Consider the following 16,967-nt stretch of genomic DNA (forward strand, 5'->3'; position numbering starts at 1 on the left):
TTCCTTCTCTGTCTATTTGTATATTAAGTCTTGGTTATCCTATTGAGCTACTGCATTTGTCTTAAATTAAAAAAAATAAAATAAAAAAAATATACTGTAAATAGAATACATTCAATCAAACATATGAGCATAAAATATGAAACATATTTTTTCCAAAACGCATCAGTTAATAGTGCTGCTCCAGCAGAATTCTGCACTGAAATCCATTTCTCAGAGAGCAAACAGATTTTTTTATATTCAATTTTGAAATCTGATTTGGGGCTGGACATATTGTCAGTTTCCCAGCTGCCCCAGTCATGTCACTTATGCCTGCACTTGAGGATGGAACTACTTTCTGGCAGGCTGTTATTTCTCCTACTTAATGTAACTGAATTAGTCTCAGTGGGACTTGGCTATTACTATTGAGTGCTGTTCTTAGATCTTCCAGGGAGCTCTTATCTTGTGTTAGGGATCTGCTATCTGGTTACCTTCCCATTGTTCTGTTGTTAGGCTGCTGGGGGGAAAAGGGAGGGGGTGAAATCACTCCGACTTGCAGTACAGCAGGAAAGAGTGATTGAAGTTTATCAGATGACTGGGGGCAGCTGGGAAATTGACAATATGTCTAGCCCCATGTCAGATTTCAAAATTGAATATAAAAAAATCTGTTTGCTCTTTTGAAAAATGGATTTCTGTGCAGAATTACGCTGGAGCAGCACTATTAACTGATGCGTTTTGAAAAAAACATGTTTTTCCATGACAAGTTATTCCACAAAGAATCACCATGCTTTACCCTTTTTTTACCTTAATAATCTTGGGAGCAGCTATACTGAGGTATTGATTTTTTTGGACTATAAAATGTACTTGACCGTGTCACCAGCATTTTAGAAGCAAATCCAAGGGGAAAAATGCAGCATTTGAGGAAAAGCAGTTGTATTGTAAATGTATTGGCTATAATAATTATTATTGCCCCAGTTGCAGGTGCAAAGACACTAAGGGGGACAATATTTTGCTCAGGTCTGAACTGAGAATCAAAATAGGCCCTGGTATTTCAGGTACTCAGAGGCCCAAACCGTCTCCCTTTCAGCCCAATAAATAGTGTTTATGGCAACTTACAGCAACCCCTCTGGCATTTGCCAGAACCCACAAATTGCCAGTCCTGGCCTGATTATGCTCTATAGAACTCATGTACAGAGTATTTGTGTCTGGTGCTGTGACTGCTCCCTGCACCTTATCCTGGAATAAAAGAATATGGTTCTCCTCCCCGAGAACTTGCATCTTGAGAAAGGTCCCCTAAATAAGGCTGGAAGTTGAAAAACTTATGATTAGCGATGAGCGATTGGAAAAATGAATGAATGATAAATTCTGTGTAAAATTTCACAAAACTGCAAAATTAAAGTAGGGATGCACCGAATCCAGGATTCAGTTTGGGATTCAGCCAGGATTCGGCCTTTTTCAGCAGGATTCGGATTCGTCCGAATCCTTCTGTCCGGCTGAACCGAATCTTAATTTGCATATGCAAATTAGGGGCGGAGAGGGAAATCGCTGACTTTTTGTCACAAAACAAGAAAGTAAAAATGTTTTCCCCTTCCCACCCCTAATTGGCATATGCAAATCAGGATTCGGATTCGGTTGGGTATTCAGCCAAATCCTTCGTGAAGGATTCGGGGGTTCGGCCGAATCCAAAATAGTGGATTTAGTCCTACATTGAAGTAAATAGAGCTTTTTTCTTATGGCGACTTTTTTCGTCCTAATGTATTAAAGTCAATGGTTTTTTTTTCTTATGGCGACTTTTTGGTCCTAATGCATTTGTCAATGGGCATTTTTTCTTATGGTGACTACTTTCTCCAAATGCATTAAAGTCAATGGGCATTTTTTCACGTCAAGTTTTCGGATCCATGGCTGGCGAATAAATTTGCTTATCACTACTTATGATATCTTTAAACAAATATATATATCCTCACAGTATGCTGGTGCTCACACAGACTCGTCAATGTCTGGGTGCTGGTTAGAAAATAGTAAATATCTATAACATAAAGAAAACCGCACTACACAGGGCTTTATGGTGCAAAAGAAATTGTTTGCGGTTATTCCTTCAACGTTTCGGCTCCTAACTCAAGCCGTCTTCAGGAAGTCTGAAGACGGCATGAGTTAGGAGCTGAAACGTTGAAGGAATACACAGAAACTTTTTTTTAAAGCCCTGTATATATATATATATATATATATATATATATATATATATATATATATATATATATATATATATATATATATATATATATATATATATATATATATAGAATTACAATTCAACAGAGAAGGTCCGCACTCTCAGGTCTTAAAAATCAAATATGGTTTATTTTAAAAAAGACTAACGTTTCGGCCTCTCCGAGGCCTTTCTCAAAGTACAGACAGGTATACAATGAAGGCCTTAAGTACCCTAGATGGCGGGAAAGGCTAATTGGCTGACAGCATCATCATCCTCATCACTATGCGTCAAGTACTATAGTTGTTAAGATTCACATATATAACACATTAAAATTCAAAACACTTTTATGTTAAAACCCCAATTCAACTGAATAAGGAAATAAAAACATACTATGTAACAGTATTATTTGTAGCTTTTTGTTTTGCAAAACAAAAAACAAAAAGCTACAAATAATACTGTTACATAGTATGTTTTTATTTCCTTATTCAGTTGAATTGGGGTTTTAAGATAAAAGTGTTTTGAATTTTAATGTGTTATATATGTGAATCTTAACAACTATAGTACTTGACGCATAGTGATGATGATGCTGATGCTGTCAGCCAATTAGCCTTTCCCGCCATCTAGGGTACTTAAGGCCTTCATTGTATACCTGTCTGTACTTTGAGAAAGGCCTCGGAGAGGCCGAAACGTTAGTCTTTTTTAAAATAAACCATATTTGATTTTTAAGACCTGAGAGTGCGGACCTTCTCTGTTGAATTGTAATTCTAAATATTTTGGACACTGCACCCAGGCACGCTTTATACCATGTTACGTGAGTGCTGACTTCCCCATGGATCGATACTATATATATATATATATATATATATATATATATATATATAGTGCTGGGATTGGGGAGGGATGCACAGGGATGCCACCCCTTCACGTCTTTATTTTTGTGAAATAGCATCCCCTCAGCAGGGTTGCAAGAGTTTTGAATCCCGGAACTTTTACTTCTGCGTGCAAATAAAATAAAATAGTGGATTTAAAATAGTGGATAGTAAAATAAAATATAGTTAAATATATAGATGATAAAAGGAGAGAAATAGAGAAGAGATAGAGAAGTGTTAAACAGATAAAGAAAATGGGGGCTTCAGAGGGTTATAGAGAAACGGAGAGAAGAAGAAAATAGAGGAAACAAAAAGAGAAAATGGAGTTATTAAACAGCAGCAGATTACAGAAAAGTGAAAGAATAAACAGGCAAGGTGCTGTTTTTGCAGAAGCTGAATTGGCAGCCAAGAAAGGTCATATGCACAATTGCATTTTGGGGTCTCTACAGGTCACATACTTAAGTAAATCTACGCATACTGGGCTTTAAACTGTGCATTAGAAGGAAATATGAAAATGGAAATAGCAAAGTGGTTTTGCATTAAAGTAGGTGAATCCAGAAAGTATTGGGGTGTAAGGCTTATTAACATAGTAACATAGTAAGTTAGGTTGAAAAAAGACACATGTCCATCAAGTTCAACCTTTTAACTTTTTTTAACCTGCCTAACTGCTAGTTGATCCAGAGCAAGGCAAAAAACCCCATCTGAAGCCTCACCAATTTGCCTCAGAGGGGGAAAAAATTCCTTCCTGACTCCAAAATAGCAATCGGACTAGTCCCTGGACAGTGGGTGTGGCTTATGGTTGTGGGAGGGTCTTGTGTTAACACGCCGCGCTACGCTCACCACATAGAGCATCCCTGCACTTTTTTCACTCCAATTCAAGCACTGTATATATATATATATATATATATATATATATATATATATATATATATATATATATATATATATATATATATATACACACACACACATACACACACACAGACAATTGAGAAGAGTATTTTTTTATTCCTAATGTGGGTCAGTAATGCTGGGATGTTCTATGTTAATGGTCCAGATAAAAACATGCATTAGCTAGAAATATATTGAAAAGTGTATCTATTACCATCTGAAAAATATGTTAAATTAATTGTAATGAAACAGGGGCCTCCATTGGCTAAATGATCATGAAAAAATTATTGTGATTGCTTGGCTATACTAATAAATATCTTTTTAATTGGGTCATGTTAACACCCTTGTCTTAGTAACCAGGTCGAGCCCTGTTAAACATTTGTTTCGAAATAATGACATGGATGATAGGGCTTAGATTAGCCTAAAGGTCAGTTATAGTGAGGTCTGGATACTTATTTGCTTTCCTAGGTGTCCTTATAATGTTGAAGGCTGCTTCTTGGGAGATTTTGTACTTCATGTTGTGGATATCCTGGTCCATATAGGATTGTTTTTATATATCTGTAGACTTTTGTAAGGTCATGAAGTATATGACAAAATGGGCAGAAAGCAGAAAGGGGGACTACCAGCCACAACAGCCTAAAAACACTGAAGAAAAAAAAAATTCAAGCAACACAAAATATTTAAAGAATTAAACCCCCTTTTTTGCTGACACAATTAAATAAAAAAACAAATATGCCCTACCTCCTATGTGCCAGGAAATGTGCTGAGCATGACTAGCAGAGTGATTTGCTGCCGCTGGAATTGAAATTGCAAACAGTCTGCGTGTATAGCTGAATTGCCCAGCTTGTACTAAACCTTTTCGATAACTCTCACATGTTAGGTACAGAACATATGAGCTCTGTTATTTCCCAGATATGATTTCTGTTATCTCCTTGCCAACTGACAAAATGTAATATTATTCAGCTGGGCAGCAGGCTATGAATGTGAGATGCAGATTCCACATGCCTGTCTCGCTGATTTCAAATATAGAGCAATAGAATAGCGGAACAACTGTAGTGCCAGAGCTGATATCTTATTGGTTATAGTTGTCATAAACATTGGGCTATTATGACTTGGACTAAAACTGCCTGTTCACCAAGTGATAAAACCTGCTGGCTCAGCCCCTACAGACTGAGTTGGGAGATTATTGGTCTGTATATTGAGGCCTCCTGTCAGGTTTCCCAACCAATATATTATAGAAACTTTACAAGATGTCTATAGGGCATGTTTGTAAATTCTGTTGGGCAGCGTTGGGATTATCAGTTGCTGAAAACCCATTTATTAAAGGAACTTTCTGCAGCATACACTCCTTTCATTCCATAGAGTTGCGCTTGGTGTCTTTTTTTCCATATTAAGTATTGCTGTGACTATATAAGCACAGTACAAAAGTCCCAAAAGAATTGGGCACACACATCACTTTCAGTTCAAACGATGGAGATATTCTCTACCAGTCTTTCAGCTCAGTTGAGAAGAATTCACTTTAACGTACAATCACAATTGTGTCCATTTTAATGCATCAGATGCATTTTCATCAGGTGCAAGATCCCCAGCGACTGCACCAATGTTTGCATTCTGGGAAAAATCACTGCATCGTGGGTAAAACCATGGCCATTGAGTCAGAAAATAGCACTTGCAAATGACTCCTCTGATCTTCTTTTATTGCACCAAAGTTATTACTCACTCAAGATTTTATGCCAGAATGGTTCAAGTACTGTTTTATTATTACTGTGAAATAATTCTAAAAAAATCATATTATTATCTTAAAATATTCTCTATAGCTGATGGCTTTCCTGTAATTCAGAGTTTTCTGGATCACATGTTTCCAGACAAGGGATCCCATACCTATAGTGGTAAAGCTAAAAAACTAGTCTGAAATTCTGTGATCTGTTATTCTTCTATGTCCATGTTTTATTAAAGAACCAGTAATATCAAAAAAAAAAATTTTTAAATTCGTTTGTATATAACGAATAAAAAAACACCAAGATATACCGTATATACTCGAGTATAAGCCGAGTTTTTCAGCCCCCAAAATATGCTGAAAAACTCTACCTCTGCTTATACTTGGGTCAAGCGCAAAAACGGTCGCCGGCGTCCAAGAATAGTCGCCGGCGTCCAAAAATAGTCTCCAAGAATATTCGCCGGTGTCCAAGAATGGTCCCCGGCATCCAAAAACAAGACGCCGGCACCTCCAATTGGAGCAGAAATCTTTTGCTTGAAACTTACCAGAAGCTTCTGCATTTCTCACCCTAGGCTTATACTCGAGTCAATAAGCTTTCCCAGTTTTTGGAGGTAAAATTAGGTACCTCGGCTTATACTCAGGACGGCTTATACTCGAGTATATACGGTATTTAACTTTAAAATCTCAAAGTCTTTATTAAGAAATAGCTTGAGCTCCTCTTCAGAAAAGGCGACAGGGCGAAGATCCATCGTGCAGCGCTCAATTTCTCCTCCCTGGCTATCTCCTAGAAGGCAGGGAGGAGAAATTGAGCGCCGCACGATGGATCATCGTCCTGTCGCCTTTTCTGAAAAGGAGCGGAAGCAGAGTTTCAGTAAGTTATTTCTTAATAAAGACTTTGCGATATTAAAATTAAATATGTCTTGGTGGGGTTTTTTTTTTTCGTTATATACGAGCAAATTTAAAAAAAATTGACGTTACTGGTCCTTTAAAAACACATAAATGCAAAAAAAAACATAAAAAACTTAAAACCAGTTTCTCTTTTAAAATACATTTTAATACATGTTGCATTTTTTATATTAGAAAGGTCATTGTATAAGAGCCCTTTTGTATCCATGATTCTGATGGTTTTAGCTGGGCTTTTAGCTACAAGTGTGAGTAATTAATGAATTATTCTGCGTATGTAATGGTCTATTTTACCTATTTGATCATGCAATGCCTCAACAATATCTCCCACTTGTCTATCAAAATTAAGTGCCTCTAGGTAATTGCATACTTGAGTAATTATGGAAATGTGCTTATTTCTGAGAAATGTGATTAATGCTCCAACAAACCATTCCTTGTTGTTAAGAGAAAAAGTATATTGTGTATTGGTTATATAATTAATAAGGAGTATTATTAGAAACCTTAAGTACTAATTAACATTGTGTATGTATCTCACACATCCACTTTCAGTCAGTACCAGTGCAATATGCCATAAGACAAACCTCAACGGGCCTTTTTAATAGAGATACTGTAAGTGAACAATCATAGGCATATAACCTTCAGTTGCTCTTCAAACAATTTAAAGTTCATTCTCCTTTAGTCAAGCTATTGACACTCCTTGAATGAAACAACATTGGGCTGACCCCTTGAATACAGATGCAGAACAATAGATAAGCATATGTAGTTATGGGGCCGATTTAATAACATTTGAATTTCTTGTATTTCACATCATATTTTTTTTCTCTAAAAAAAAACAACTTTTTTTTTAAAATTTTTCTGTAACTCTAAGGGGCAAATGTACTTAAGGGCGAAGTGACTAACGCTGGTGAAAATTCACCAGCGTGGCGTAATTTCAGAACTTTGCAGATTTACTAACGGTCACCGGCGTAACTTTGCTACCGAAAAATTATAGCGGTACTTTGTTCCCTAACGCCAGGCCAATTTGCGCTCTGGCAAATGGACGTAACTACGCAAATTCACTAAGATGCGGATTTTACTGAACATTACCTCTTGCGTAAATAGGACTTCCTCAAAAAATAGTTGAAAATTTTTATTAAGGTTTCCCAGGCTCTTTCTGCCTAAGTTACAGAGCAGCAGCCAGTGCGGTAGGAGGGTGATGTCACACTTAGTCCTTCCCTGCAGACATCCGTTAACCCTTACTGCTTATTTTACCTTCCCTGAACTGCTCCTTTCTGTCCCTCTCTGTCCTGTTCCTTTCCTCCCTCCGCTCCCAGCACTATTAATTTATCTTCCTCTCTGCCCTGTTCATTTAACCCCTCCCTGTAGTGTTTGTTTCTCTCCCTACCTGCCCTGTTCCTTTTCCCCCCGCCCTGTAGTGTTTGTTTCTCTCCCTCTCTGCCCTTTTCATTTAACCCCCTCTCTGCCATGTTCGTTTTCCTCCCCCCTCCCTTCACTGCTTGTTCCTTTTCCTTGCCCTGCAATAATCGGGGGGAAAAAGAAAAGCAAACTTCTGTATAAATAAAACATAATCTGCTACTTAAAGAATTTTATTCTTTTCTGGGGGCAGTTTTTGGTTTTCCTTTGTAACTTTCTGCATCTGTTATTATATGTTATACAATTCCAGAACTTCAGCTGCATTTATTTCCTTGCAACTCCCTGCACCTAAACGTAAATTGTTGCATAACAGCTGCATTTTTATCTTGTAACTCCGTGCACCTGATCATAAATTGTTGCAGAAAAGCTGCATGTTTTCTCTTGCAACTCCCTGCACCTAAACATGAATTGTTCCATAACAACAGCATTTTTACCTTGTAACTTCGTGCACCTGATCAAAAATTGTTCCAGAACAGCTACATTTTTTCCCTTGCAACTCCCTGCACCTAAGCATGAATTGTTCCATATCAGCTGCATTTTTACCTTGTAACTCCGTGCACCTGATCATAAATTGTTCCAGAACAGCTGCATTTTTTCGCTTGCAACTCCCTGCACCTAAACATGAATTGTTCCATAACAGCTGCATTTTTACCTTGTAACTCCCTGCACCTGACCATAAATTGTTCCACAACAGATGCATTTCTCCTTGCAACTCCCTGCACCTGATTATAAATTGTTCCAGAACAGCTGCATTTATTCCCTTGCAACTCCCTGCACCTGACCATAAGCTGTTCCACAACAGCTGCATTTTTCCCTTGCAACTCCCAGCACCTGGTTATAAATTGTCCCAGAACAGCTGCATTTATTCCCTTGCAACTCCCTGCAATTAAACATAAATAGTCCCAGAACTGCTGCATTTATTCCCTTGGAACTCCCTGCACCTGATCATGTATCAAAATGCAGGAAAACAAACCTACAGATGCTGTTATGGAATATCATAACAGTAAATACTAATGTACACTGTTTGTATAACTTTATAAATTAATAGAGGCAGAGAGTGTATGTATAACAATGTATTATAGACTATAAATTATGTTCAGTTGGGCAGGTACATTTGTGACTGATGCCTATTTGCTGTGGAGCACAGGAGCATACTGTTGTACTTTAAATAAAAGAAAATATTACTATTTCATTACTATTACAGTTTGTATTAACCTTCCCATCTATTGCTTTATGTTGAGCTTTTACGGTATGTTGTTATAAGTGAATGATCAGGCAGCAGCTTAAGACAGTTATGTTCAGGCTGGAAACACACAGGACAGAGGGTGGGAGGGGAGGGGTTTGCTACAGCTTTCAGCCTGTCAGTCAGTACTGTGACCACTTCCTGTTAGAGAATGAATAGACACTCCCACTCTTCATTTCAGCCTAGCTTCTGACCTGTAAACATCTCTCTGCAGCTCTGATATAATGACACTTTTAGGATGTAATATTTCTGAATATGAAGGATATATAAAATGTCTCCTTTAATAAATCTTGAATTTTTAGATTTGGTCAAACCACACATTTTTTCGTGGAAAAAATCAAAATCTGATTTAGATGGGGCCCTTAAAATTTGAGATTTATTAAGTGTAAAAACCATGCAAATCTCTAATACAAAATTCTCCAATATACCCTTTTTTAAACATTCTGATTTTAAAAGGTTTTCATATTTTTTTGCAAGTAATTGTTCAAAAAATTTCAGTTATTAAAGGTTTTAGAGATATTTCAACTTATTTAATCATTCTGCATTTTTCCGTTCATACTTTTTCTATACAGATATTTTAATTATTTCATGGCATTTGTGGCATTAATTATTTCCATGGAGTTTAATTGTGGTTTTAAAAAAACTCAAATACCACTAAAAGTTGACCTTTAATAAATGGGCATCACAGAGTTGTTGTTAATGGTAACACATCTATTATAACATTACAATTTTCCATGTACGAACTGTAGGATATTAGTGGCTGAAGGTAAATGGATGTGTTAATGTCAACAAAGGAAAGGAGTTGTTAGACAGACATTTGACTTATGGTAATCTTTTTGTTTTTTATTTACACCATCGTCTCGTTGTATTATGCTCCCGGTATTTGATTGTACTTACACAGAGGTGATGTAAATTCTTTTGCACTGTCTGTTACACAATTTTCTTTTTTATTTCTATCAATAAACATATTGAAACAGGGAAAGGAGTCAAATTAAATTATTGGCTGTAGTGGTGAAGAATAATCCCAATAACCTGACTTTCATATCAATTCCCAACAATGTATTTGCTTAATTGCTAAAGTTGTTGCATCCATCCATAGCCAAAAGCATCTCTCAACATTCATTGGGGGATTCATAAAACTCTGACCCAAGATTCTCAGGTATCACAAAACTCCAAGCCAAAGTTTAAACTCCAAGCCAAAGTTTGCATCTGAACCATACAAATAAATTAAATGTGTATTATTTTAATGTTATCATGGAAAATAAGATATTACAGTATATCCACTTCGCACTTCATAGACATTGCACTTTTGCTTTTAAACTTGTTAAAGGTGTAGTTCACATAGAAGCTAACTTTTATTATGTTAAAGAACATCCCACTTAGTAAATGTTGTAATTTTTATAGTTTATTATAGATTTTAAATAATTTTCCTACCTCTTATGCCTCTTGATAGCTTGATAACTGATGATTGACAAAAAGTTAAATAATTCAAAAATCAGAAAACATAAAAAATGAAGACAGTAAATTGGAATATCACTGTCTACATCATGCTTAAATGACCAGTAACATATAGTTTTTTTAAAAAACAATTTGTTCCTTTTTAACAAAAAAAAAACACCAAGACAGTTTTCACTTTTAATTCGCAAAGCTTTGGATCGTCTCCCTGTCGCCGTTTCTGAAGAGGAGAGCAAGCAGGGAATCGGTAAGTAATTTCTTAATAAAAGCTTTGCGAATTAAAAGTTAAAACTGTCTTGGTGTTATTTTTTGGCTAAAAAGAAACACATTTTTTTGAATTTTTTTTATGTTACTCGTCCTTTAAGGTGCATTAAAAGAACTTTAAAAAACTTTAATGTAGCAGAGGTAATTATTCACCTTAGACCCTGGGAATAACATAGTAAATGGGAGTTGGAAGAAATGCAATGACAACTCTTAAAAAAGAACAATAAAGATGAAGTCAAATAATTTGATCTGCAAATTTCATAGTAAACAATGGTTGCTTTGTGCATTGTTATCAAAAGAGGCATGAACCTATTTTACTGAAACATTTTCTGTATACTTTCTTCTATAGCTATGCCAGATAATTGAATTCACATTTTTTTTGAATGATAAACATGCACCCAAGCTATAGCAGATGCATAGTAATTATTTTTTATAATAGGTTTTTATAATAGAGTGATAATAGATCCTTAGGCAATTTGCAACTTTATAATTATGTGGTTTTCTTTTAGTTATTTAGCTCTATATACAACAGTTTGCAGTCTTAGAAATATGGTTGCTAGGGCCTAAATTGCTATAGCAACCATGCATTGATTTGAATAAATGATTGGAATATTCATAGAAGATGGCTTGAAAAGAATGATGAGTAATAAAAAGTAGCAATGATAATACATTTCTAGCCTTACAGTGCATTTGTTTTTAGATGGAGTCAGTGACCCCCATTGGATAGCTATAATGAACCAGAAGAAGAAGGCAAATGATTCAAAAACTATAAAAACAAAAAAGACAATATGAAGACCAATTGAAAAATTGCTTAGAATAAGCCATTCTATACAATACCAAAATTTATCTTAAAGGCGAACCACCCCTTTATGTTGGAGTTATCAATACTTTATTAGTGTGCTTCCTCAACCCAACAATATTCCTACTGCAAACCATGCTGCTTGTCAGTAGTATATTACAGTTTGCAATAAGGTGATATCAGCGACTCTCAGCATGTTTTGTGCTATTTGCATATGGGAAAAAATGTTAGGTTGAGCAACTCACAAATAACTTGTTCAGTATACTTCAAATAAAAAGCAGTTAGCTATTTGTGAAACTGATATATTAAAGGGGAACTCCACAAAAACATAACTTAAGCTTTTTGAAAAGTCGACATAATTTCAAGCAACTTTGCAATATACATCAATTAAAAAATATGCAGATTTTCATGATTTTTTATGGTTTCTGACAGTTCCCTAAGTCTAGCCCCTGCTCTTCTGCTGATCTTTCTGACTACTTTGCTGATCTGTATGACTACTGTTACTTTGTATCAACAGCAATCTGTCATGAGCTTTAATGCTCCAAACCCCACAACTCCCTGCACATGTGATTTCAATAAAGAACTGAACATCACAGTGCGATGCATTATGGGTTATGTAGTTCCTGCATGCTGTCTGTAAGCTGTGGAGAAGTTGTTACAATTTGTAACATCAGTGTTTTAGTCCCTTCTTCCCTGCCAGGATTTTAAATGATGCAGAAAGAGAAGAACTGTTTAACAGCTGGATTGCAGCATAGAAAATGTTATTTATTCATACTTTTTGTAGAAACAGGTAACTATGATGGGTATATTAGGGTTTCTGTGTTATGTGTGCCTCTTTATCAAATTTTGGCTTGGAAGCCGGAGTTCCCCTTTAAATATTCATACATTTAGAACTAAGTCCCTTTGAAATCATACATTTAGAACTAAGGGTGCATATGCTGACCCAATATTAATCGGAATCTAACCCCTAATTTACATATTGAAATTTGAGACAAATAAAAAAATGCCATCAATTGTGAATAATACATTTTGTTCAGTTTCCGAGAGCTTTTAAGCCAAATGACATTAACTGCTTGGATTTGGTTTGGCTGAACACAGAGAGGCCGTTTGACGATTTTTTTAAAAAAATATTGAAATATTTTCAATATTTAGAAAAGATTTTTTTCGTTTGATAAATTTCAAAAATTCTGGTTTGAAAAACACAAACTAAAATATATTCAGCACTGAATTTTATGCCTCAAATTCCAGAAAAACATGAACGTTTGATAAATTTACCCCTTAAGATTCGACTGAATTTGAATTGATCCCGAAAAGAATCTTGGATTCTATGCAACCTTATTCATTACATATAAGGGGTAAGGGACTTTAAATACATTAATTTAAATACCCGTGAAAACTATATGCACATAGAACCTATATTTCATGAGTGTTTTTGCCAGAATAGAGAACTGCCTATTGAGCCCAACCTTATACTCTCATTAATAGGGCCCCAACTGCTGCTATCCTATTGAGACTTGTGTAACACGCCCCTAAGAAATGTTTATGCTGACAAAGGATCTTGCTCCAAACATTTATATATTGGATAATCAGATCACTGTATGAAAACGTTTGAAAGCAATGGTGTCAGCCACTTAAAGGGTTAGTTCACCTTTAAGTTAACTTTTAGTATGTTATAGAGTGACCATTTATAAGCCATTTTTCAATTGGTCTTCAGTAATTGTTTTAGTTTCTTAATTATTTGTCTTTTTCAACTTTCAAATGGGGGTCACTGACCTCATCTAAATAACAAATGCTCTGTAATGCTACAAATGTATTGTTATTGCTACTTTTTATTACTCCTCTATTTCTATTCAGGCCATCTCTTATTCATGTGCCAGTCTCTTATTCAACTCTTGGTTGCTACGATAATTGGGACCCTAGCACCCATTTTGCCAAAATTGCAAACTGGAGAGCTGCTGAATAAAAAGCTAAATAACTCAAAAAACACAAATAAAAAATGAAAACCAACTGCACTTGGAATATCACTCTCTAGTCTACATCATGCTAAAAGTTAATTTAAAGGTGAACAGCCCCTTTAATGCAGAACTCACCACCATTTTAGAAGTACACGTAAAAGATTCATTTATACTCGTTTTTTAAGCTCTGTAGTTCTACAGCAAGTAATAAATATTCTTCAGCAAGATTAACATTTGCCAGCACTCAGCATATTAATGTATCTAAGCTACTGTAGCTAGGAAATCAGTGATATATTCATTTGATGGAGATTTGGTTTGTGCTACACCTGTGCTATTTTATAGATGCGAAGGTCAAAAGATGGCATTAGCCTTTTTTGTCTTCAGCTGTCAGGAAGCGTGCCAGTTGCAGAAGTAAGGCTCTTTTCCAAATTCATGGTGCTTATTATAATATTAGGTCCTTTTGTAGCGCTTCTTTTCCAGCTGCTTAATTATACTGTGTATATAGTATTAATTATAGTATTTATTTATCCATGGGGCTTGTAATTTGATTTTTCCCTAAATATGGTGTTTTCTTCAGTTCTAAGAAGCCCTTTTTCTTTTTTTGTTTCCGGGAAAAAAAGTAAATTCTCGATTTTCATTTACATTACAATAATATAATTGAGGTCAATGGAAATTTCTGCACTATTGTAGAAACGGATATCGAGCTCCGCTGTCATTTACTAGAGTGCCAGCATAGGGAATAAGGGTTATTTCATAATGGTTACAATTGAAATGTTGTATCTTGCCATCCACTATTTCCCGGTGTTGTAAAAAGAAGCGTTCACTCATAATATTTTAATCTTTAGTCAGAGTAGGCATTAGTCTATCCTTTTACAATAAAAGTTATAAAAGTGTAGAAAACTCTTACATTTAGGATTATACTCATTAGCTGCTTGAATGGTAATATGTAGAACTTTGGTGCACATGAAGGGGATTATTTACTAAAATCCGATTTTATCTCATTCTTTTAATTAATAAAACCACAACCAAACTCCCATACCCCATTTGACCTTATTATTTAAAAAGCTTGAATTAATCGGTTCAGGGAAAACCCCAACATTTTTTATTTTTTCTTGTTTTTTCCCCAAATCTTTTGATTTTTTTCAGGTTTTTGCCCGAAATGATCAGATTTTCGGTCTAAGCCCAGTGCAGACCCTGATAACTTCCAATTAGGATAGGGATCTCTGCCATTGAGATGGCGGATTTTCGGATTCAGATTTTTGTAGCATTGGGCTTTAATAAATCTCGAAAAATAAAAGGTTAAAAAAAAATATTTTTGCCCCAAAATGTCCCACCAGATAAATTCGAGGTTTAGTAAAAAAAAAAACCCCCAGAAGTTTTAATCGACGCGACTCACCATGGAATGGTTCTTATTCACTTGAATCTAGCATCCAATTCAGCATTTTAATGGCTCTCTGGTTTCTACTGAACCAAGTAACCTGGCAGTAATTTGAACGAAGAAGAAGAACGGGAGAGGGCTTCATACTAAGACAATAAATTGTTGTTTTGCAGTGCATTAGTGTTCTGGTTGCTAGGGGACAACATGATAGTATTCAAAATCAAAACTGCATTCCAGAAAGCGAGAGAATAGCCTACCAAGAACAGGCCAATCTATAGAATTAGAAAAGTTAACCCTTTAAATGGCAGGCTCATCCTGTGTAGGGCCCCATGGGAAAAGGAGAACCAAGAAAGATAGAATCTGCTTTGCTTTCACCCTGGTACTTGAATGTCAGCGTTGTACAGCACATATAGGGTCAAGGTAAATTTCCCATTTAATCCTTCATTTTACTTGCCCTTCTTCCCTTTTCTGCTTTCTGCTCCATTATTGCCTTCTCACCCTTTTCAAAATATCATAGACAGAAACCACATTTTATAAAACATGCCACTGAAGAGTGAATACAATAGATCAGTGTTGTCAACTTATTTAATACCAGGGGTCATCATTTTCTCAGCCTGTAAGATCAATGGCAAAATAGTAATAGCACTTACTTTTCAACACCTCTTTTTTAAGACCACAACATTTGTATCAAAAACAAGTTTTTTCACTCGGTTTCTGCTACTACATTGTCTTACCTTTAGAATTCTATAGTTTCATACAACTCAAACGTATCCCCAGTATATATACAGGCATGGCTACAATTGATTATAAGCAGTGTGCTGCACTAGCATGGGTGCTTTTTCTATAAACAAAGGCAAAACCCCACCTGCAGGTAATTTTAAGACGTGCTGTTTAATGCTGTTTAATTTAAAAAAATGCAATAGCCCTCTCTTCAGCTACAGTATGGCGTGAAACTCCCTTTCTCCAAGCTCATCGGGTGCTGGGATTTGATTTTAACTAGTTATTTAAAGGCATAGTTATTTAAAAAAAGTGGCTCAACTAAATAATTATGTTACTTATGTTTGATACTTTTTGCTTTTTTTGTTCTCTTTTTAAACGATGTATTTTTTATTCTGTCATTAACTGCTCCTTCTGTCATTCATCTTAAACAATGTTTCTTTATTTCTTCTACTTATCTTTTCTCTCATTACAGTTTTCTCTTGTACACTCTTTCTTTTTTTCTTCACCTTCTGTAATTTGTATTAGTATTATTTCACAGTGGCACTCTTCGCCATTTCTGTTCACCTGTCTTGTTTTCTATGCTCTTGCATTATGGATCTACAATATAGATGTTGGCTGATTTAGAATTGCATGGGCATAATTTCGGCTTAGTGATGTGATCTACTGACCACTAGACTGATATGCAGATCAGTGCCATATAGATATCCACCTGTGTGGTGGGTGTTCACTGACAAGTGTCTGATCATAACATTAGATGACCTGTCAGATATCAGGAAATATTTCTTTCATATACACAACTAAAGAAAAAAGACCTACGATTAAAAAAGAATCAGCACAACATTGAATATAGAATAATTATGTTATCTAAAAGGTCCTCAAAAAGCCTGGAACTATAAGAGACACTCCAAAAAATCTTCAGGATGGCTTCAGGAGTAAAAACACAAATAAAATATATTATATAACACATTTTTAAAAATCCATGCCAAGGGTGGTGGTGGTCAACCTAAAGCCTGTGGACCCAAAAACCCCCAGGCATTTTCAGGACTGTAAAAAAATAGATTGCTATCCGAGACTGTTACCCTAATTTTAAAACACAGTAGCAAATATGGTATGATTACTGGAGAAAAAATATGTCTAAAAATTTCCTGTTGTCCATGTTTGGGTCTAAAAATGTT

General features: G+C 35.6%; 1 protein-coding gene across 2 annotated transcripts in view; it reads left to right on the forward strand.

Annotated features, from left to right (window-relative positions):
• The window catches only part of LOC108716634 (cilia- and flagella-associated protein 61), a 156,078-nt gene that overhangs the window by 91,030 nt on the left and 48,081 nt on the right, over nucleotides 1–16,967 (forward strand). The gene's annotated exons all lie outside the window — the stretch shown is intronic.

This window comes from Xenopus laevis, chromosome 5L (assembly GCF_017654675.1).
Source record: "Xenopus laevis strain J_2021 chromosome 5L, Xenopus_laevis_v10.1, whole genome shotgun sequence".
In the NCBI taxonomy this organism is placed as follows: Eukaryota; Metazoa; Chordata; class Amphibia; order Anura; family Pipidae; genus Xenopus; species Xenopus laevis.